Source organism: Rhinoderma darwinii, unplaced genomic scaffold (genome assembly GCF_050947455.1).
Source record: "Rhinoderma darwinii isolate aRhiDar2 unplaced genomic scaffold, aRhiDar2.hap1 Scaffold_491, whole genome shotgun sequence".
Taxonomy (NCBI): Eukaryota; Metazoa; Chordata; class Amphibia; order Anura; family Rhinodermatidae; genus Rhinoderma; species Rhinoderma darwinii.
The window spans coordinates 132,576-154,695 of NW_027464038.1; the positions used below are offsets into that span (position 1 = coordinate 132,576).

Consider the following 22,120-nt stretch of genomic DNA (forward strand, 5'->3'; position numbering starts at 1 on the left):
TTATTTCTTTAAAAAAATTAAGAAGAAGGAAAAAATGATCTCTTTAAAATATGGAGATGGGTATGTGGAGAATACCCAGGGGATGCTTAAAGTGGCAAGCAACTTTTATGCATCTCTATTTTCACAGGAGAGAAGAGATAATAGTTGTGTTAATCAATTTCTAAATGTTTTAGATTCTAATCTGACGGAGGAAGACTGTAAAGGCCTACTGGAGGAGGTAACAGAAGAGGAAATTTTGGATACTTTAAAAAGCTTTGGTAAAAACAAAACCCCTGGAGTAGATGGGCTGACATATGAATTTTATATAAAGTTTTGGGATATTATAAAAGAGGAGGTTACCTTGATATGCAGAGATATTTTAAAGGAGTCCTCTGTACCCTCTAGCCTTCAGGAGGGGGTTATTACTTTGTTATTTAAAGGAGGTGACAAGCAGGACATTGGAAACTGGAGGCCGATAACTTTATTAAATTGTGATATGAAACTAGCGGCAAAAATTTTGGCCAATAGAATGAAAAAGGTCATTCACAAGGTAATAGGTGAGGACCAATCCTGTGCAGTACCTGGGAGATGCATTGCCCAGAGCTTGTCAGTACTGAGAGATGCGTTACTGTATAGTACAGACAGGAAACAAGCAGTTTGTTTATTAAGTCTTGATTTCAAAAAAGCTTATGATTCAGTTAACCAGTCCTTTTTATTTCAGGTCTTGGAGAAAATGGGGTTTCCGACCGGTTTTGTTAATAAAATTAAAACCCTATATAAGGGAGCATATAGTACTGTTGAAATTAATGGTATGTTTAGTGAAGGGGTGCCACTCTTGTGTGGAGTAAGGCAGGGGTGCCCTCTTTCACCAATCCTCTTTATTTGTGCTTTGGAGCCATTTTTAATAACCTTGAGGAATGATAAGATTATCAGAGGAATTTTTTTGCCTGGGTCTAATGGAGATCAAGTGAAATGCATTGCATATATGGATGATGTTAATATTGTTGCATCTACAGGCACAAGTGTACAGCGAGTCATCCTTTGGTCAAGAATGTTTGAAGGTGCCGCAGGGTTAGTACTTAATATTAACAAATGTGCTTGTATGACATTGGGTGCATGGCAGCAAGAACTGCCAGACCAGATAAAATTATCTGATAAAATAAAAGTCCTTGGGATTTGGTTCAATAAAGAGGTCTCAGGAGAGGAAAGTTGGGAGATGGTCAAAACTAAAATGCAAAATAAAGTAAATTTTTGGAAATTAAGGGATCTCTCCATGGAAGGTAAAGTTTTGGTAATCAAAGCAGAACTTTTGCCGGTCATTTTATTTGTGGGCCTTGTATTTCCCATGAATAATTTATGGTTAAAAAGACTTAAAAAAGTTTTATTCTTTTTTCTTTGGAGCTCGCAGATGGAAAAACTATCCAGAGACAAGGTATGCAGAGAAAAAAGGCAAGGAGGCAAGAGTATGCCTGATCTTGATATGTTCATTTACTTGAAATTTTTCAGCTTCGTGATAAAATGTGTGTTATCCAATACAAAATGTGGTATGTGGACATTATTCTTCACAGGTTATGTCCTGCAGAAATATTCATGGGTAAAGTTGGAGTTACACAGACCTTATGCTCTGATTCTCCCCAAGTTTTACGAGGTGGTGGAAAAAATTGTAGTGCAGTTTAAACTACAGCATGTAAACATTGAGGTGTTAAAAGATCAGAGAAAGCTAACATATTACGTGCAGCAAAAGAAAATTACATTACCAATCGAACGGTATCCAGTTGCAGTAGCCAAACAAATTTGGAAAAATGTCTCTGCTAATTGTTTATTTAATCCGCAGAAGGATCTAGCCTGGGCAGCAGTGCATCAGTGTGTCCCTGTTAGGGATTTTCAGCATAATAGGGGTTTAGTTAGATCAGCCAAATGTCCCAGAAGCCATTGTGGTGAGTCAGAAACTGTGGAACATCTACTATGGGCGTGTAAATATGCAAATGACGTCTGGGAGAAAGCATCTAGCTTCATAAAGGAGGTTGGTAAGGTGCAGACTATTGGTTACAAACAGGTACTATATGGAGTCTCCTTAAATCTAATGAGATGTGAAAACCGAGTCGCTTGGCAAGTGATAAATTCTGTGAAAGATGCATTGTGGAAAGCAAGAAACATCGCTCTCTTTAAAAAAGAAGAGATTACTCCCAGAGATTGTATTAAATTGGTGGTTGCTAACATGTACATCTATTTTCTGTTGGATTGTAAAAAATCGCAAAGTAATGCTGTGAATTTGTGGAAAGTTGAGCAGTGGTCAAATTATTTCCAGATTTAATTGACTTTCTATTTTTCTGTTTTTCAGAATATCAGCCTCATGGACAGCCTTAAAGGGAAAGGAACATTGTAAAGGGAAAGATATGAGGATATCTGGTGTTATGGCTAGATGTAATGCTATTGTGTAGAAGTGTAATTCAATTACATTGTAATATTTTTGTGTTATGAGGAATATCATATGATTCTGATTGTATTGTGTTTTCTTTTTGTGGTATTTCTATTGTATTATGGTTTTGTGATATATTTGTAAAATTTGGTGAAGATTTGTGTATTTTTTGTGTGAGATGTATAAATTGTATTGTGTTTCTCAATAAAAAGATAAAAAAAAAATCTGTTCTTATCAGTTTAATATCTGATACGTCCCCTATCTGGGGACCATATATTAAATGGATTTTTAGAACAGGGAGATGGAAATAGAGCTTGCTCTGTCCACTCCACGCATTGACCTGGTATTGCAGTATTTCCAGGACCGGTGCACCCTTCCCTTATGTGTTGACTAAAATCAGATTCCAAAAGTGCTATTTGTGTTTGCTATTGTTTTTGTCTTTCTGATGGGATCTCCCCTTTTAATCCCATTATTTCAACACCTGTTGGACAATGCATTTGTACAGTCATGTGTGATAATGAGCTCATTTATTAAATGCAATTAATTAATACATTGCCACCTCTTGTTGTGTGTGTGTCTTCTGTGTTTCTGTGTTTCCGGCATTTCACATTGGAACAGCTCATTCACCTTCCTTGTCTTCTCTCCGCCCTCCCTCCTAGGTAGGTTAAAGAGCTGCACCTGAGCCAGCCACTGATTGATGCAGCACCACAGTCAAATAGCGGAGTGGAGTAGGGGAACAGCAAACAGCCATTAAAGCCGCCCGCCCGCCCGCCCGCCCGCCTGCCTGCCTGCCTGCCTGCCTGCCCGCCACAATGGACCTACCTGTGTACACTACATGGATGTGATGGAATGTACTGTCGTCCCTACATTTCAAGAAGAAGTAAGAATTGCAGTTGCAACAAAGCCTTGCTTGCCTACAAAGAGAGCAGCAATTTGGATTTGTTACTATGTTACCTAGAAGAATAACAAACTGTGCAAGGATGGAGGTTGTAGGAGCAAAGAGAAGTTGTCTGTAAAGTTGGTGGATGCTTATTTTCCATTTTGCAGTCCCTTGTCTCCCTCTTGTGGCCTCCTGGAGGCAAATAAATGTGCAAAAAAAAGACAGCCTGGCGGCCGGCTGTTGCAGTGTTGCCCTCTCAGGCAACACTGAGTGACTGACTGAGCCGCACCGTCTTATATAAAGTTCAGACGGAACTTTGCACGTGTCATAGTGGAGCCCTCAGGATTCCAGAGCCAGCTTTCTGACATCATAATGGGGCCTGCCTCAGAGATAAAAGCCTGGGCCCAGGCAGTGTTGGTCAGTGCTGCTCAGCAGGCAGCACCGGACTGGACTGGATTAAAGCTGATACAAGGTGTGAAGGAACAAGGGGTGGCTGTGGGCATGCACTTGCTGCCGCTGCCAGTGTTTATCTGCATGGCAGGAGGGCATTTGGGCGTTGCCAGGAAGGCGTTTTTATGTAGATTCCTCCTCTTTCAGCACTGCATTGTGGTGCAAGCAAAAGAAGCAAATCCTGTGTAGCTTCCTCTCCGGCCTTTATTCACCTCCCGCTTAGTAGCTGTAAATGTGTGTGAGCCTGCAGGGCCCCATGGAATTGCCTAGGAGTAGGCTGAATCAATCGCTGCAAGGGGTGAACAGCAGTATGGGACAGGCTCGGGCAAGGCAAGGGCCGCTCGGGTTATCGCTTCTCGGCCTTTTGGCTAAGATCAAGTGTAGTATCTGTTCTTATCAGTTTAATATCTGATACGTCCCCTATCTGGGGACCATATATTAAATGGATTTTTAGAACAGGGAGATGGAAATAGAGCTTGCTCTGTCCACTCCACGCATTGACCTGGTATTGCAGTATTTCCAGGACCGGTGCACCCTTCCCTTATGTGTTGACTAAAATCAGATTCCAAAAGTGCTATTTGTGTTTGCTATTGTTTTTGTCTTTCTGATGGGATCTCCCCTTTTAATCCCATTATTTCAACACCTGTTGGACAATGCATTTGTACAGTCATGTGTGATAATGAGCTCATTTATTAAATGCAATTAATTAATACATTGCCACCTCTTGTTGTGTGTGTGTCTTCTGTGTTTCTGTGTTTCCGGCATTTCACATTGGAACAGCTCATTCACCTTCCTTGTCTTCTCTCCGCCCTCCCTCCTAGGTAGGTTAAAGAGCTGCACCTGAGCCAGCCACTGATTGATGCAGCACCACAGTCAAATAGCGGAGTGGAGTAGGGGAACAGCAAACAGCCATTAAAGCCGCCCGCCCGCCCGCCCGCCCGCCTGCCTGCCTGCCTGCCTGCCTGCCCGCCACAATGGACCTACCTGTGTACACTACATGGATGTGATGGAATGTACTGTCGTCCCTACATTTCAAGAAGAAGTAAGAATTGCAGTTGCAACAAAGCCTTGCTTGCCTACAAAGAGAGCAGCAATTTGGATTTGTTACTATGTTACCTAGAAGAATAACAAACTGTGCAAGGATGGAGGTTGTAGGAGCAAAGAGAAGTTGTCTGTAAAGTTGGTGGATGCTTATTTTCCATTTTGCAGTCCCTTGTCTCCCTCTTGTGGCCTCCTGGAGGCAAATAAATGTGCAAAAAAAAGACAGCCTGGCGGCCGGCTGTTGCAGTGTTGCCCTCTCAGGCAACACTGAGTGACTGACTGAGCCGCACCGTCTTATATAAAGTTCAGACGGAACTTTGCACGTGTCATAGTGGAGCCCTCAGGATTCCAGAGCCAGCTTTCTGACATCATAATGGGGCCTGCCTCAGAGATAAAAGCCTGGGCCCAGGCAGTGTTGGTCAGTGCTGCTCAGCAGGCAGCACCGGACTGGACTGGATTAAAGCTGATACAAGGTGTGAAGGAACAAGGGGTGGCTGTGGGCATGCACTTGCTGCCGCTGCCAGTGTTTATCTGCATGGCAGGAGGGCATTTGGGCGTTGCCAGGAAGGCGTTTTTATGTAGATTCCTCCTCTTTCAGCACTGCATTGTGGTGCAAGCAAAAGAAGCAAATCCTGTGTAGCTTCCTCTCCGGCCTTTATTCACCTCCCGCTTAGTAGCTGTAAATGTGTGTGAGCCTGCAGGGCCCCATGGAATTGCCTAGGAGTAGGCTGAATCAATCGCTGCAAGGGGTGAACAGCAGTATGGGACAGGCTCGGGCAAGGCAAGGGCCGCTCGGGTTATCGCTTCTCGGCCTTTTGGCTAAGATCAAGTGTAGTATCTGTTCTTATCAGTTTAATATCTGATACGTCCCCTATCTGGGGACCATATATTAAATGGATTTTTAGAACAGGGAGATGGAAATAGAGCTTGCTCTGTCCACTCCACGCATTGACCTGGTATTGCAGTATTTCCAGGACCGGTGCACCCTTCCCTTATGTGTTGACTAAAATCAGATTCCAAAAGTGCTATTTGTGTTTGCTATTGTTTTTGTCTTTCTGATGGGATCTCCCCTTTTAATCCCATTATTTCAACACCTGTTGGACAATGCATTTGTACAGTCATGTGTGATAATGAGCTCATTTATTAAATGCAATTAATTAATACATTGCCACCTCTTGTTGTGTGTGTGTCTTCTGTGTTTCTGTGTTTCCGGCATTTCACATTGGAACAGCTCATTCACCTTCCTTGTCTTCTCTCCGCCCTCCCTCCTAGGTAGGTTAAAGAGCTGCACCTGAGCCAGCCACTGATTGATGCAGCACCACAGTCAAATAGCGGAGTGGAGTAGGGGAACAGCAAACAGCCATTAAAGCCGCCCGCCCGCCCGCCCGCCCGCCTGCCTGCCTGCCTGCCTGCCTGCCCGCCACAATGGACCTACCTGTGTACACTACATGGATGTGATGGAATGTACTGTCGTCCCTACATTTCAAGAAGAAGTAAGAATTGCAGTTGCAACAAAGCCTTGCTTGCCTACAAAGAGAGCAGCAATTTGGATTTGTTACTATGTTACCTAGAAGAATAACAAACTGTGCAAGGATGGAGGTTGTAGGAGCAAAGAGAAGTTGTCTGTAAAGTTGGTGGATGCTTATTTTCCATTTTGCAGTCCCTTGTCTCCCTCTTGTGGCCTCCTGGAGGCAAATAAATGTGCAAAAAAAAGACAGCCTGGCGGCCGGCTGTTGCAGTGTTGCCCTCTCAGGCAACACTGAGTGACTGACTGAGCCGCACCGTCTTATATAAAGTTCAGACGGAACTTTGCACGTGTCATAGTGGAGCCCTCAGGATTCCAGAGCCAGCTTTCTGACATCATAATGGGGCCTGCCTCAGAGATAAAAGCCTGGGCCCAGGCAGTGTTGGTCAGTGCTGCTCAGCAGGCAGCACCGGACTGGACTGGATTAAAGCTGATACAAGGTGTGAAGGAACAAGGGGTGGCTGTGGGCATGCACTTGCTGCCGCTGCCAGTGTTTATCTGCATGGCAGGAGGGCATTTGGGCGTTGCCAGGAAGGCGTTTTTATGTAGATTCCTCCTCTTTCAGCACTGCATTGTGGTGCAAGCAAAAGAAGCAAATCCTGTGTAGCTTCCTCTCCGGCCTTTATTCACCTCCCGCTTAGTAGCTGTAAATGTGTGTGAGCCTGCAGGGCCCCATGGAATTGCCTAGGAGTAGGCTGAATCAATCGCTGCAAGGGGTGAACAGCAGTATGGGACAGGCTCGGGCAAGGCAAGGGCCGCTCGGGTTATCGCTTCTCGGCCTTTTGGCTAAGATCAAGTGTAGTATCTGTTCTTATCAGTTTAATATCTGATACGTCCCCTATCTGGGGACCATATATTAAATGGATTTTTAGAACAGGGAGATGGAAATAGAGCTTGCTCTGTCCACTCCACGCATTGACCTGGTATTGCAGTATTTCCAGGACCGGTGCACCCTTCCCTTATGTGTTGACTAAAATCAGATTCCAAAAGTGCTATTTGTGTTTGCTATTGTTTTTGTCTTTCTGATGGGATCTCCCCTTTTAATCCCATTATTTCAACACCTGTTGGACAATGCATTTGTACAGTCATGTGTGATAATGAGCTCATTTATTAAATGCAATTAATTAATACATTGCCACCTCTTGTTGTGTGTGTGTCTTCTGTGTTTCTGTGTTTCCGGCATTTCACATTGGAACAGCTCATTCACCTTCCTTGTCTTCTCTCCGCCCTCCCTCCTAGGTAGGTTAAAGAGCTGCACCTGAGCCAGCCACTGATTGATGCAGCACCACAGTCAAATAGCGGAGTGGAGTAGGGGAACAGCAAACAGCCATTAAAGCCGCCCGCCCGCCCGCCCGCCCGCCTGCCTGCCTGCCTGCCTGCCTGCCCGCCACAATGGACCTACCTGTGTACACTACATGGATGTGATGGAATGTACTGTCGTCCCTACATTTCAAGAAGAAGTAAGAATTGCAGTTGCAACAAAGCCTTGCTTGCCTACAAAGAGAGCAGCAATTTGGATTTGTTACTATGTTACCTAGAAGAATAACAAACTGTGCAAGGATGGAGGTTGTAGGAGCAAAGAGAAGTTGTCTGTAAAGTTGGTGGATGCTTATTTTCCATTTTGCAGTCCCTTGTCTCCCTCTTGTGGCCTCCTGGAGGCAAATAAATGTGCAAAAAAAAGACAGCCTGGCGGCCGGCTGTTGCAGTGTTGCCCTCTCAGGCAACACTGAGTGACTGACTGAGCCGCACCGTCTTATATAAAGTTCAGACGGAACTTTGCACGTGTCATAGTGGAGCCCTCAGGATTCCAGAGCCAGCTTTCTGACATCATAATGGGGCCTGCCTCAGAGATAAAAGCCTGGGCCCAGGCAGTGTTGGTCAGTGCTGCTCAGCAGGCAGCACCGGACTGGACTGGATTAAAGCTGATACAAGGTGTGAAGGAACAAGGGGTGGCTGTGGGCATGCACTTGCTGCCGCTGCCAGTGTTTATCTGCATGGCAGGAGGGCATTTGGGCGTTGCCAGGAAGGCGTTTTTATGTAGATTCCTCCTCTTTCAGCACTGCATTGTGGTGCAAGCAAAAGAAGCAAATCCTGTGTAGCTTCCTCTCCGGCCTTTATTCACCTCCCGCTTAGTAGCTGTAAATGTGTGTGAGCCTGCAGGGCCCCATGGAATTGCCTAGGAGTAGGCTGAATCAATCGCTGCAAGGGGTGAACAGCAGTATGGGACAGGCTCGGGCAAGGCAAGGGCCGCTCGGGTTATCGCTTCTCGGCCTTTTGGCTAAGATCAAGTGTAGTATCTGTTCTTATCAGTTTAATATCTGATACGTCCCCTATCTGGGGACCATATATTAAATGGATTTTTAGAACAGGGAGATGGAAATAGAGCTTGCTCTGTCCACTCCACGCATTGACCTGGTATTGCAGTATTTCCAGGACCGGTGCACCCTTCCCTTATGTGTTGACTAAAATCAGATTCCAAAAGTGCTATTTGTGTTTGCTATTGTTTTTGTCTTTCTGATGGGATCTCCCCTTTTAATCCCATTATTTCAACACCTGTTGGACAATGCATTTGTACAGTCATGTGTGATAATGAGCTCATTTATTAAATGCAATTAATTAATACATTGCCACCTCTTGTTGTGTGTGTGTCTTCTGTGTTTCTGTGTTTCCGGCATTTCACATTGGAACAGCTCATTCACCTTCCTTGTCTTCTCTCCGCCCTCCCTCCTAGGTAGGTTAAAGAGCTGCACCTGAGCCAGCCACTGATTGATGCAGCACCACAGTCAAATAGCGGAGTGGAGTAGGGGAACAGCAAACAGCCATTAAAGCCGCCCGCCCGCCCGCCCGCCCGCCTGCCTGCCTGCCTGCCTGCCTGCCCGCCACAATGGACCTACCTGTGTACACTACATGGATGTGATGGAATGTACTGTCGTCCCTACATTTCAAGAAGAAGTAAGAATTGCAGTTGCAACAAAGCCTTGCTTGCCTACAAAGAGAGCAGCAATTTGGATTTGTTACTATGTTACCTAGAAGAATAACAAACTGTGCAAGGATGGAGGTTGTAGGAGCAAAGAGAAGTTGTCTGTAAAGTTGGTGGATGCTTATTTTCCATTTTGCAGTCCCTTGTCTCCCTCTTGTGGCCTCCTGGAGGCAAATAAATGTGCAAAAAAAAGACAGCCTGGCGGCCGGCTGTTGCAGTGTTGCCCTCTCAGGCAACACTGAGTGACTGACTGAGCCGCACCGTCTTATATAAAGTTCAGACGGAACTTTGCACGTGTCATAGTGGAGCCCTCAGGATTCCAGAGCCAGCTTTCTGACATCATAATGGGGCCTGCCTCAGAGATAAAAGCCTGGGCCCAGGCAGTGTTGGTCAGTGCTGCTCAGCAGGCAGCACCGGACTGGACTGGATTAAAGCTGATACAAGGTGTGAAGGAACAAGGGGTGGCTGTGGGCATGCACTTGCTGCCGCTGCCAGTGTTTATCTGCATGGCAGGAGGGCATTTGGGCGTTGCCAGGAAGGCGTTTTTATGTAGATTCCTCCTCTTTCAGCACTGCATTGTGGTGCAAGCAAAAGAAGCAAATCCTGTGTAGCTTCCTCTCCGGCCTTTATTCACCTCCCGCTTAGTAGCTGTAAATGTGTGTGAGCCTGCAGGGCCCCATGGAATTGCCTAGGAGTAGGCTGAATCAATCGCTGCAAGGGGTGAACAGCAGTATGGGACAGGCTCGGGCAAGGCAAGGGCCGCTCGGGTTATCGCTTCTCGGCCTTTTGGCTAAGATCAAGTGTAGTATCTGTTCTTATCAGTTTAATATCTGATACGTCCCCTATCTGGGGACCATATATTAAATGGATTTTTAGAACAGGGAGATGGAAATAGAGCTTGCTCTGTCCACTCCACGCATTGACCTGGTATTGCAGTATTTCCAGGACCGGTGCACCCTTCCCTTATGTGTTGACTAAAATCAGATTCCAAAAGTGCTATTTGTGTTTGCTATTGTTTTTGTCTTTCTGATGGGATCTCCCCTTTTAATCCCATTATTTCAACACCTGTTGGACAATGCATTTGTACAGTCATGTGTGATAATGAGCTCATTTATTAAATGCAATTAATTAATACATTGCCACCTCTTGTTGTGTGTGTGTCTTCTGTGTTTCTGTGTTTCCGGCATTTCACATTGGAACAGCTCATTCACCTTCCTTGTCTTCTCTCCGCCCTCCCTCCTAGGTAGGTTAAAGAGCTGCACCTGAGCCAGCCACTGATTGATGCAGCACCACAGTCAAATAGCGGAGTGGAGTAGGGGAACAGCAAACAGCCATTAAAGCCGCCCGCCCGCCCGCCCGCCCGCCTGCCTGCCTGCCTGCCTGCCTGCCCGCCACAATGGACCTACCTGTGTACACTACATGGATGTGATGGAATGTACTGTCGTCCCTACATTTCAAGAAGAAGTAAGAATTGCAGTTGCAACAAAGCCTTGCTTGCCTACAAAGAGAGCAGCAATTTGGATTTGTTACTATGTTACCTAGAAGAATAACAAACTGTGCAAGGATGGAGGTTGTAGGAGCAAAGAGAAGTTGTCTGTAAAGTTGGTGGATGCTTATTTTCCATTTTGCAGTCCCTTGTCTCCCTCTTGTGGCCTCCTGGAGGCAAATAAATGTGCAAAAAAAAGACAGCCTGGCGGCCGGCTGTTGCAGTGTTGCCCTCTCAGGCAACACTGAGTGACTGACTGAGCCGCACCGTCTTATATAAAGTTCAGACGGAACTTTGCACGTGTCATAGTGGAGCCCTCAGGATTCCAGAGCCAGCTTTCTGACATCATAATGGGGCCTGCCTCAGAGATAAAAGCCTGGGCCCAGGCAGTGTTGGTCAGTGCTGCTCAGCAGGCAGCACCGGACTGGACTGGATTAAAGCTGATACAAGGTGTGAAGGAACAAGGGGTGGCTGTGGGCATGCACTTGCTGCCGCTGCCAGTGTTTATCTGCATGGCAGGAGGGCATTTGGGCGTTGCCAGGAAGGCGTTTTTATGTAGATTCCTCCTCTTTCAGCACTGCATTGTGGTGCAAGCAAAAGAAGCAAATCCTGTGTAGCTTCCTCTCCGGCCTTTATTCACCTCCCGCTTAGTAGCTGTAAATGTGTGTGAGCCTGCAGGGCCCCATGGAATTGCCTAGGAGTAGGCTGAATCAATCGCTGCAAGGGGTGAACAGCAGTATGGGACAGGCTCGGGCAAGGCAAGGGCCGCTCGGGTTATCGCTTCTCGGCCTTTTGGCTAAGATCAAGTGTAGTATCTGTTCTTATCAGTTTAATATCTGATACGTCCCCTATCTGGGGACCATATATTAAATGGATTTTTAGAACAGGGAGATGGAAATAGAGCTTGCTCTGTCCACTCCACGCATTGACCTGGTATTGCAGTATTTCCAGGACCGGTGCACCCTTCCCTTATGTGTTGACTAAAATCAGATTCCAAAAGTGCTATTTGTGTTTGCTATTGTTTTTGTCTTTCTGATGGGATCTCCCCTTTTAATCCCATTATTTCAACACCTGTTGGACAATGCATTTGTACAGTCATGTGTGATAATGAGCTCATTTATTAAATGCAATTAATTAATACATTGCCACCTCTTGTTGTGTGTGTGTCTTCTGTGTTTCTGTGTTTCCGGCATTTCACATTGGAACAGCTCATTCACCTTCCTTGTCTTCTCTCCGCCCTCCCTCCTAGGTAGGTTAAAGAGCTGCACCTGAGCCAGCCACTGATTGATGCAGCACCACAGTCAAATAGCGGAGTGGAGTAGGGGAACAGCAAACAGCCATTAAAGCCGCCCGCCCGCCCGCCCGCCCGCCTGCCTGCCTGCCTGCCTGCCTGCCCGCCACAATGGACCTACCTGTGTACACTACATGGATGTGATGGAATGTACTGTCGTCCCTACATTTCAAGAAGAAGTAAGAATTGCAGTTGCAACAAAGCCTTGCTTGCCTACAAAGAGAGCAGCAATTTGGATTTGTTACTATGTTACCTAGAAGAATAACAAACTGTGCAAGGATGGAGGTTGTAGGAGCAAAGAGAAGTTGTCTGTAAAGTTGGTGGATGCTTATTTTCCATTTTGCAGTCCCTTGTCTCCCTCTTGTGGCCTCCTGGAGGCAAATAAATGTGCAAAAAAAAGACAGCCTGGCGGCCGGCTGTTGCAGTGTTGCCCTCTCAGGCAACACTGAGTGACTGACTGAGCCGCACCGTCTTATATAAAGTTCAGACGGAACTTTGCACGTGTCATAGTGGAGCCCTCAGGATTCCAGAGCCAGCTTTCTGACATCATAATGGGGCCTGCCTCAGAGATAAAAGCCTGGGCCCAGGCAGTGTTGGTCAGTGCTGCTCAGCAGGCAGCACCGGACTGGACTGGATTAAAGCTGATACAAGGTGTGAAGGAACAAGGGGTGGCTGTGGGCATGCACTTGCTGCCGCTGCCAGTGTTTATCTGCATGGCAGGAGGGCATTTGGGCGTTGCCAGGAAGGCGTTTTTATGTAGATTCCTCCTCTTTCAGCACTGCATTGTGGTGCAAGCAAAAGAAGCAAATCCTGTGTAGCTTCCTCTCCGGCCTTTATTCACCTCCCGCTTAGTAGCTGTAAATGTGTGTGAGCCTGCAGGGCCCCATGGAATTGCCTAGGAGTAGGCTGAATCAATCGCTGCAAGGGGTGAACAGCAGTATGGGACAGGCTCGGGCAAGGCAAGGGCCGCTCGGGTTATCGCTTCTCGGCCTTTTGGCTAAGATCAAGTGTAGTATCTGTTCTTATCAGTTTAATATCTGATACGTCCCCTATCTGGGGACCATATATTAAATGGATTTTTAGAACAGGGAGATGGAAATAGAGCTTGCTCTGTCCACTCCACGCATTGACCTGGTATTGCAGTATTTCCAGGACCGGTGCACCCTTCCCTTATGTGTTGACTAAAATCAGATTCCAAAAGTGCTATTTGTGTTTGCTATTGTTTTTGTCTTTCTGATGGGATCTCCCCTTTTAATCCCATTATTTCAACACCTGTTGGACAATGCATTTGTACAGTCATGTGTGATAATGAGCTCATTTATTAAATGCAATTAATTAATACATTGCCACCTCTTGTTGTGTGTGTGTCTTCTGTGTTTCTGTGTTTCCGGCATTTCACATTGGAACAGCTCATTCACCTTCCTTGTCTTCTCTCCGCCCTCCCTCCTAGGTAGGTTAAAGAGCTGCACCTGAGCCAGCCACTGATTGATGCAGCACCACAGTCAAATAGCGGAGTGGAGTAGGGGAACAGCAAACAGCCATTAAAGCCGCCCGCCCGCCCGCCCGCCCGCCTGCCTGCCTGCCTGCCTGCCTGCCCGCCACAATGGACCTACCTGTGTACACTACATGGATGTGATGGAATGTACTGTCGTCCCTACATTTCAAGAAGAAGTAAGAATTGCAGTTGCAACAAAGCCTTGCTTGCCTACAAAGAGAGCAGCAATTTGGATTTGTTACTATGTTACCTAGAAGAATAACAAACTGTGCAAGGATGGAGGTTGTAGGAGCAAAGAGAAGTTGTCTGTAAAGTTGGTGGATGCTTATTTTCCATTTTGCAGTCCCTTGTCTCCCTCTTGTGGCCTCCTGGAGGCAAATAAATGTGCAAAAAAAAGACAGCCTGGCGGCCGGCTGTTGCAGTGTTGCCCTCTCAGGCAACACTGAGTGACTGACTGAGCCGCACCGTCTTATATAAAGTTCAGACGGAACTTTGCACGTGTCATAGTGGAGCCCTCAGGATTCCAGAGCCAGCTTTCTGACATCATAATGGGGCCTGCCTCAGAGATAAAAGCCTGGGCCCAGGCAGTGTTGGTCAGTGCTGCTCAGCAGGCAGCACCGGACTGGACTGGATTAAAGCTGATACAAGGTGTGAAGGAACAAGGGGTGGCTGTGGGCATGCACTTGCTGCCGCTGCCAGTGTTTATCTGCATGGCAGGAGGGCATTTGGGCGTTGCCAGGAAGGCGTTTTTATGTAGATTCCTCCTCTTTCAGCACTGCATTGTGGTGCAAGCAAAAGAAGCAAATCCTGTGTAGCTTCCTCTCCGGCCTTTATTCACCTCCCGCTTAGTAGCTGTAAATGTGTGTGAGTCTGCAGGGCCCCATGGAATTGCCTAGGAGTAGGCTGAATCAATCGCTGCAAGGGGTGAACAGCAGTATGGGACAGGCTCGGGCAAGGCAAGGGCCGCTCGGGTTATCGCTTCTCGGCCTTTTGGCTAAGATCAAGTGTAGTATCTGTTCTTATCAGTTTAATATCTGATACGTCCCCTATCTGGGGACCATATATTAAATGGATTTTTAGAACAGGGAGATGGAAATAGAGCTTGCTCTGTCCACTCCACGCATTGACCTGGTATTGCAGTATTTCCAGGACCGGTGCACCCTTCCCTTATGTGTTGACTAAAATCAGATTCCAAAAGTGCTATTTGTGTTTGCTATTGTTTTTGTCTTTCTGATGGGATCTCCCCTTTTAATCCCATTATTTCAACACCTGTTGGACAATGCATTTGTACAGTCATGTGTGATAATGAGCTCATTTATTAAATGCAATTAATTAATACATTGCCACCTCTTGTTGTGTGTGTGTCTTCTGTGTTTCTGTGTTTCCGGCATTTCACATTGGAACAGCTCATTCACCTTCCTTGTCTTCTCTCCGCCCTCCCTCCTAGGTAGGTTAAAGAGCTGCACCTGAGCCAGCCACTGATTGATGCAGCACCACAGTCAAATAGCGGAGTGGAGTAGGGGAACAGCAAACAGCCATTAAAGCCGCCCGCCCGCCCGCCCGCCCGCCTGCCTGCCTGCCTGCCTGCCTGCCCGCCACAATGGACCTACCTGTGTACACTACATGGATGTGATGGAATGTACTGTCGTCCCTACATTTCAAGAAGAAGTAAGAATTGCAGTTGCAACAAAGCCTTGCTTGCCTACAAAGAGAGCAGCAATTTGGATTTGTTACTATGTTACCTAGAAGAATAACAAACTGTGCAAGGATGGAGGTTGTAGGAGCAAAGAGAAGTTGTCTGTAAAGTTGGTGGATGCTTATTTTCCATTTTGCAGTCCCTTGTCTCCCTCTTGTGGCCTCCTGGAGGCAAATAAATGTGCAAAAAAAAGACAGCCTGGCGGCCGGCTGTTGCAGTGTTGCCCTCTCAGGCAACACTGAGTGACTGACTGAGCCGCACCGTCTTATATAAAGTTCAGACGGAACTTTGCACGTGTCATAGTGGAGCCCTCAGGATTCCAGAGCCAGCTTTCTGACATCATAATGGGGCCTGCCTCAGAGATAAAAGCCTGGGCCCAGGCAGTGTTGGTCAGTGCTGCTCAGCAGGCAGCACCGGACTGGACTGGATTAAAGCTGATACAAGGTGTGAAGGAACAAGGGGTGGCTGTGGGCATGCACTTGCTGCCGCTGCCAGTGTTTATCTGCATGGCAGGAGGGCATTTGGGCGTTGCCAGGAAGGCGTTTTTATGTAGATTCCTCCTCTTTCAGCACTGCATTGTGGTGCAAGCAAAAGAAGCAAATCCTGTGTAGCTTCCTCTCCGGCCTTTATTCACCTCCCGCTTAGTAGCTGTAAATGTGTGTGAGCCTGCAGGGCCCCATGGAATTGCCTAGGAGTAGGCTGAATCAATCGCTGCAAGGGGTGAACAGCAGTATGGGACAGGCTCGGGCAAGGCAAGGGCCGCTCGGGTTATCGCTTCTCGGCCTTTTGGCTAAGATCAAGTGTAGTATCTGTTCTTATCAGTCCTTGTAAGGATAGATAGCTCGGAGAACCACTGGGGGCTATAAACACTAGCTTAGCGATCCAAGAGCGTTCCAGACGAAGCCGGCGACGAACTGCGGAGAAGAACCAGCGAAGACGACGATCCAGAAGGGAGAAGCCGCCATCGGGGAAGAAGCTCCGGGAGATCGCTGCCGGGAAGAAGAAGGAGAACTGCGACAGAGACCTTCGGAGAAGAGCCGCTGCTGAAGGGGATCTTTGAAGAAGCTCGGCCGCAGAAGAAGCTCGACGAGGAACCGCTGCGGAAGAAATTTCGTGGAAGAACCTCGGCCAGCAAGGAGAAGATTTGCATAGCTCCGCCCCCTTCGGGAAAGAGCTATCGAAGATCCTCCCCAAGCGACAGGAACAGCTGGAAGAAGCCATGGCCTCAACCAGCAACCCTGCCACCCAGAAGAAGAAGGCTGATGGACCAGGTGAGCCGGCCCAGGCCAGGACATCTCCTCCTGAAGCCTCCTCAAGCCAACAGGCCACCAGGAAGCCGAACCAGGCTGCTCCAACCCTGGAGCCCTGGATGAAGCAGACGGTGGCCCTGAAGCTGAAGGAGGTGGACGGGAGAGTGCCGGACATGACGGAAGAAGTGTTCTGCCAGAAGATGCTCCTGGACCAGGGCTTCGCTAAGCCGGAGACCATCAGCATCCAGGCCTTCATGACCGGGATGTTCTTCGTGACCTTCGCTTCGATCAACATCTGCAGAAGGTACTGGGAGATGGTGAAAGCGGCGAGGCCTGAATCCCCTTTCTCTCGCTTTGTGGGCAACTGCCCTGTCCAAAGAGAGGAAAGGCGGGTGACGGTCTCAATGCGGAACCCACACACCCCCGGCAAAGACATCACCACGCTCCTGAAGCGGTTCTGCACAGTGGTGAGGGAACCCACCCACATCCTGAACGGACTCGGCTTCTGGACTGGCAAGTGGTCGGTAATCGTCCGACTGAACAAGGATTCCAGCGCGGAAGACGGCCTCCAACACCTGCCCCAGTCATTCTCGCTGGGCAACTCCTACGGCCTCATCTACTACCCGGACATGCCGCAGATCTGCAGGAGATGCAGCAAGAAGGGTCATTCGGTGAAGGACTGCAAGGAGGACGCCTGCAAGAACTGCCGGGTAACAGGACACGAGACCAAAGACTGCCCGAAACGGACAATGTGCAACCTCTGCGGACAAGCAGCCCACTCCTACAAGGACTGCCCGAAGAGGGATCGATCCTGGGCAACTGTAGCGGCGAAAGCTCCGGCCAGAGGGAACCCCGCCCCAGCCAGAGCTCCAGCGGCGCAGAAGACCGGGAATAAGAAGGATGGTAAGAAGACGACAGTCCCTCCCCCCCGTCTCCCGGCCCTCCCTCGCCCTACCCTTCCCACCCTCCCTCGCCCGGCCCTCCCCACCCCCCCGTCCCCAACCCCTGTCACCCCCACTGAGGCTCTCACCTTCTCCTACCCACCCATCTCAGTGGTCCTGTCACCTGCACCTCTCCCAACCCAGCCTCCCTTCTCCCCAGCTCCAGCAGCACTAACATCTTCCCCTCCAGCTGCTGGAGTCCTCTCCCTGGAGGATTTTCCCCCTCTTGTCTCCTCAGGTGCCATCCAGAGGAAGAGAAAGGTGAGGGACAGCCCAGCTGCTGAGTCCTCAAAGCGACAAGTCGTGGAAATCTGCGAAGATTCCCTTGCGCAGCAGGAGGAAATGGAGCAGATGGTGGAGGAACTCGTGTCTGAACCTGAGGTCATCGACTTCACAACAGACATCCAGGTGGCTACAATCCTGGAACAATTTTTGTCAGAGGGCCTGCTGGATCTTTCGGACCCGCCAGGAGAGGAGGATCCGCCCGACCGGACTGGTAACTAAGGTGTATCGTTTGCACTAACCTTCTTTATTCTCCCCCATGGCTGCTAAACTTAACATCTTTGGCCTCAATGTGAGGAGTGTTAGAGATAGGACTAGATGTCAGATGGTGCTAACTTTTCTTTCCAAGCAGTCGAGTGATGTATTTATGCTGCAGGAATGTACTCTCCCCTCTTCCAGGTCATACCATCATCTGGCCAGGCAGTGGACCCATGGCCCGTCCTACTGGTCTGGTGGGGGCGACTGTAAGTCTGCAGGGGTTGCCATCCTGATTAGGGGAAGCGTATTTACTGTTGACTCTGTCCAGGAGCTCGCCTGCGGCCGCTTGTTGGTCGTAGACGGTTCCTGGGCAGGAGAGCCGATTAGGCTCATCAACGTGTACGCTCCCCCTATGAAGGCTGAGCGCCTGGAACTATTCCAGACCCTGCGGACCCAGCTCGCCACCACTAGGGCAGTGGTGATGGCCGGGGACTTCAACTGCCCCATCGAAGAGGATGGACGAAGTTCCGGCACTTCAATCAAACTGGATGTCAGTTCCAAACTGCTTATCGAGATGGTAACCGAAGCATCCTTGCAGGACGTTGTGGGCTCCATGGGGATTGGCTCTGTGAACTATTCATGGAGCCGACCCGATGGCTCACTTCGTTCTCGGATTGACTTTGTGTTCACCTCCCGGGCAGTCAAGCAGCATGGGCACTCCATGGTCCCCTGCTTCTTCTCTGACCACAGGGCCATTCTCTTCCAGGGTGCCATCGGCCACGGTTTTCCTCCCGGCCCTGGCTCCTGGAAGCTGAATTGTGCCCTGCTGGAAAGAGAGGAGGTACTGGCGGAACTTAGAGACGCCTATATTGTTTGGAGGAATGATAAAGTTTTCTTTGACAAAACCTGTGACTGGTGGGAATATGTTAAAGTTGAATTTCGTTGTTTCTTTCAGGCAAAAAGTCGTCAACAGGCGTGTGAGAGGAAGAGAGACTTCAGAGAGATGCAGCGTCAGCTGCGATCCCTGCAAGACCTCCTTCAATGCGGCTGGGACGTCAGGAAGGAGCTGGAGGAAGCCAAAAAGGGCCTGAAAAGGCACTTTGAGGAGGAATCCAAGCGAATTGTCTTTCGTTCCAAGGTGGAGAACCTGGAGAAGGGTGAGAAATGTAACTCGTTCTTTTTCAGGAAACTCCATGCCGGCCACACGCCCCTGAAGGAACTTCGAGATGAGACCGGAAACATGCATTCTGGGAAGAAGGAGGTGATGGGAGTCGTCACAGACTACTACCGAAGCCTCTACTCCCGGAAAACCACTGACCCCGAAGCCGCCGATAAATTCCTGTCAGGTATCACTAATCATCTTGATCCTGCAGGTACGGAGGCTATGGATGTACCCCTGACGGTGGAGGAACTGCTCTCTGCCGCTAAATCCTTCAGACCCGGCGGGACCCCGGGCAGTGATGGTCTCCCAGCAGAGCTCTATGTAGCGCTGGGGGACTTGATCAGTCCGGACCTGCTGGAGCTCTATGAGGAGATGGTGGTGGAGGGTAGAATGCCACCGTCCTTGAGAGAAGGCATGATCACGATCTTGTATAAGCGGAAGGGGGAGAGATGTGACCTGAAAAACTGGCGTCCCATCTCTCTCCTGAACGTGGACTACAAGATCCTCGCCAAAGTATTGGCCAACAGACTGAAGGTTGTCATCGGACAGATCATCGGATCGGACCAAACCTGCGGCATTCCTGGCCGTAGGGTGGCCGACAGTCTTGCCCTGGTGAGGGACACGGTGCATTACATGCAAAGCCGCCGTACACACGCGGCCCTGGTCAGTCTGGATCAGGAGAAGGCTTTTGACCGGGTCTCTCACGAATTCATGGGTAAGGCTCTGCGTAGGCTGCGGCTTGGCAGGTTGTTCTGTTTGTATGTTAACCTGATGTATTGCGACATTTACAGCTCGGTGCTGGTGAACGGCTGGAAGACTGACCCCTTTCCTGTATCGTCGGGGGTTAGACAAGGCTGTCCTCTTTCACCTCTCCTTTTTGTTTGTGTTATAGAGCTCTTCGCAGAGGCTATCCGGCAGAATGGAGAGATCAGAGGGATCACCGCACCAGGTCCAGGACACTTCGAGGTCAAATGCTCGCTGTACATGGACGACGTGACCGTCTTCTGCGCTGACCAGAGTTCGGTGACTGCACTCGTCCAGACCTGTGAGGAGTTCGGACGCGCTTCAGGGGCAAAAGTCAACTGCGGGAAGTCGGAAGCCATGCTCTTCGGAAAGTGGTACCTGCCTTCTCCTGCCTCCTTCCCGTTTACTATCAAGCCGGACTTCATCAAAATTCTGGGAGTCTGGTTCGGTAAGGAAGGTGCAGCCCTAAAGTCGTGGGAAGAACGCTTGGCCAAAGTCAACCAAAGGATCGGACTGTGGAGCCTCAGACAACTCACTATTGAGGGCAAAGCAATGGTCCTGCGTAACGAAGTCTTGCCTGTGCTACAATACACTGCACAGGCATGGCCCCCTCTTGCCACCGTCTCGAGGGCCATTACCAGGACTGTGTTTCGCTTCATCTGGGGCTCGAAAATGGACAGAGTAAAGCGGACTGTTATGTACAAGGAGCCCCGCAAAGGTGGGAAGGGTATACCCGACATTCCCACTCTGCTGCGGATCGCTTTTGTATGTGACTGCGTTCGTAGGACTCTGAGGACAGCAAACGGCTCTGCGGGCAAGGCCATGTCCCGCTACTTCCTCCTTCCCCTCTGGCGAGGTTTTGGCTGGGACAAGTGGGACAGCTCCTTCCCTTACAACTGGCACGCTCCCTGGTTCTACGGAGATGTCGTCCGGTTCGTGAGGGAGCATCAACTGGAGGGTCTTAAGCCCGACTTGTGGAAACCTAAGACGATCCACAAGCACATCAGAGCAAAGGACTCACTGGAGTCTGTTCCAGGGCTTCATGCCGACACGTTGGAGACTGTTTGGACTAACGTGTCATCTGGCAGGTTGACCAACGGGCACAAGGACATTTCATGGATGGCCATCCAGGGAGGACTGCCTCTTAGGTCATTCATGCATGCCCGCAACCTGTGCAAGACCCGGTACTGCCCCAGGTGCCCCTTCACGGAGGAAACATCTTTGCACATTTTCTGGCAGTGCCCCTTTGCACAGGGTCTGTTGAAAGCCTTGGAACATGAACTCAAGGACTCAGTACCCAGGAACAGACTGTCGTACCGCTCGGTACTTTATGGACTATTTCCTGGGAATACCACGGATGGAGCAATCCAGGAAGCCTGGCGCCTTATGAACTGCTTTAAGGACGCTATATGGTTTGCCAGGAACCGTCTGATTTTGCGGAGAGAGAGTGTGTCCGTCCAGGACTGCCGCAGGCTGATCCACAGCCTGCTCAGAGACTATTCCACCTGGGACAGCCCGGACGTCGATGAGGAAGAGGACTGATACTCCCCTTCCCCCCACTCTCCCTTCTTGTGTGTTGTCTTTCAATAAAGCTTCGGGCCTGTGATTTCCCCCTTCCCTATCCCCTCCTACCCACTCCCCTATCCCATCACTTGTCTGTAATGCTTTGTTGTTTGGCTTTAGTGAATGCAAGAATGTTAGTGTAGCATGTGGTGTAATGTATAGCATAGGCTAGCCTGTACTGTGTATTATACTGTCATGTTATGTTTGACGACTGTTATTATTTATTATTTGCTGCTTCATGGCTTGCGCTGCGTCGCAGTAATGTTTGTATGATGACGATTGATTGTCAATAAAGCATTTTTCAATCAAAAATCTGTTCTTATCAGTTTAATATCTGATACGTCCCCTATCTGGGGACCATATATTAAATGGATTTTTAGAACAGGGAGATGGAAATAGAGCTTGCTCTGTCCACTCCACGCATTGACCTGGTATTGCAGTATTTCCAGGACCGGTGCACCCTTCCCTTATGTGTTGACTAAAATCAGATTCCAAAAGTGCTATTTGTGTTTGCTATTGTTTTTGTCTTTCTGATGGGATCTCCCCTTTTAATCCCATTATTTCAACACCTGTTGGACAATGCATTTGTACAGTCATGTGTGATAATGAGCTCATTTATTAAATGCAATTAATTAATACATTGCCACCTCTTGTTGTGTGTGTGTCTTCTGTGTTTCTGTGTTTCCGGCATTTCACATTGGAACAGCTCATTCACCTTCCTTGTCTTCTCTCCGCCCT

At 48.6% G+C, this 22,120-nt stretch overlaps 9 non-coding genes and 2 pseudogenes across 9 annotated transcripts; all 11 read left to right on the forward strand.

The window, feature by feature from the left end:
* The first annotated feature begins 2,591 nt into the window (after positions 1 to 2,591).
* On the forward strand, positions 2,592 to 2,775 carry LOC142720125 (U2 spliceosomal RNA). The gene has a single exon (XR_012872959.1). It is a non-coding gene; the product is annotated as a U2 spliceosomal RNA (small nuclear RNA).
* Positions 2,776 to 4,076: 1,301 nt separating this feature from the next.
* Positions 4,077 to 4,267, forward strand: LOC142720193 (U2 spliceosomal RNA). Its single transcript, XR_012873003.1, has one exon. It is a non-coding gene; the product is annotated as a U2 spliceosomal RNA (small nuclear RNA).
* A 1,301-nt stretch (positions 4,268 to 5,568) lies between these two features.
* On the forward strand, positions 5,569 to 5,759 carry LOC142720194 (U2 spliceosomal RNA). Its single transcript, XR_012873004.1, has one exon. It is a non-coding gene; the product is annotated as a U2 spliceosomal RNA (small nuclear RNA).
* Positions 5,760 to 7,060: 1,301 nt separating this feature from the next.
* On the forward strand, positions 7,061 to 7,251 carry LOC142720195 (U2 spliceosomal RNA). Its single transcript, XR_012873005.1, has one exon. It is a non-coding gene; the product is annotated as a U2 spliceosomal RNA (small nuclear RNA).
* A 1,301-nt stretch (positions 7,252 to 8,552) lies between these two features.
* Positions 8,553 to 8,743, forward strand: LOC142720197 (U2 spliceosomal RNA). Its single transcript, XR_012873006.1, has one exon. It is a non-coding gene; the product is annotated as a U2 spliceosomal RNA (small nuclear RNA).
* A 1,301-nt stretch (positions 8,744 to 10,044) lies between these two features.
* Positions 10,045 to 10,235, forward strand: LOC142720198 (U2 spliceosomal RNA). Its single transcript, XR_012873007.1, has one exon. It is a non-coding gene; the product is annotated as a U2 spliceosomal RNA (small nuclear RNA).
* Positions 10,236 to 11,536: 1,301 nt separating this feature from the next.
* On the forward strand, positions 11,537 to 11,727 carry LOC142720199 (U2 spliceosomal RNA). Its single transcript, XR_012873008.1, has one exon. It is a non-coding gene; the product is annotated as a U2 spliceosomal RNA (small nuclear RNA).
* A 1,301-nt stretch (positions 11,728 to 13,028) lies between these two features.
* Positions 13,029 to 13,219, forward strand: LOC142720200 (U2 spliceosomal RNA). The gene has a single exon (XR_012873009.1). It is a non-coding gene; the product is annotated as a U2 spliceosomal RNA (small nuclear RNA).
* A 1,301-nt stretch (positions 13,220 to 14,520) lies between these two features.
* Positions 14,521 to 14,711, forward strand: LOC142720201 (U2 spliceosomal RNA). The gene has a single exon (XR_012873010.1). It is a non-coding gene; the product is annotated as a U2 spliceosomal RNA (small nuclear RNA).
* A 1,301-nt stretch (positions 14,712 to 16,012) lies between these two features.
* LOC142720148 (U2 spliceosomal RNA) lies at positions 16,013 to 16,114 on the forward strand (annotated as a pseudogene).
* A 5,559-nt stretch (positions 16,115 to 21,673) lies between these two features.
* LOC142720118 (U2 spliceosomal RNA) lies at positions 21,674 to 21,847 on the forward strand (annotated as a pseudogene).
* The last annotated feature ends 273 nt before the right edge of the window (positions 21,848 to 22,120 follow it).